Raw genomic sequence first — 661 nt, forward strand, 5'->3', positions numbered from 1 at the left:
GATGAGTTGCGTGCGGTAACGGGTAGCGGACAAAACTGGCGCCTGTGCACCGGGGGGGCAGAGAATTGGTAGCTGCGGTGTGACCTCTCGGGTGGAAGAAACACGTGCTGGCCTTGGGCAGGGCTGAGCCCTGACCCCCAGCTCTCGCCCCGCCATCCTTTGTACTCGTACGTTGGTACGCTACTGCAGAAACAGTGCATTTTTTAATAAATCGGGTGATAATTCTGTGTCTTTACATGACTCCGATCACTCAACCATCAGATCATAAAATCAGATTTCCAATATATCATCTTATGTTTTACCCAGCTGCCCCCCAAAGTCGTATAATATTGTGTATAACTGGCAAATTGTTTTCCGGCAGGTCCTCATTTAAAACCACCTGCACTTCCCTGTACTGTAACCCAGGCTGTTACAAAGCTGCTTAGTCTTCGCTTTTGTTCAACACCGCAGATCTTTGCTTTTTCTGAAACTTTATCAAACGGTAGTTTCATGTTTTCTTGCAGCTCATCGATGAAAATACCAAGCCGTATCATGTTGAGTATTGATCTCTCTTGAAGTCCACCAGAAATCCTGCTATTCAGTGGTGAAAGCAAGTATTGCTAGGATCTGTTCTAAACTGGTTTTCACTGGATAGTAGTTAACAGGTTAATATTTGCCATGT

Source organism: Pygoscelis adeliae, unplaced genomic scaffold (assembly GCF_000699105.1).
Source record: "Pygoscelis adeliae isolate BGI_AS28 unplaced genomic scaffold, ASM69910v1 Scaffold113, whole genome shotgun sequence".
Taxonomy (NCBI): Eukaryota; Metazoa; Chordata; class Aves; order Sphenisciformes; family Spheniscidae; genus Pygoscelis; species Pygoscelis adeliae.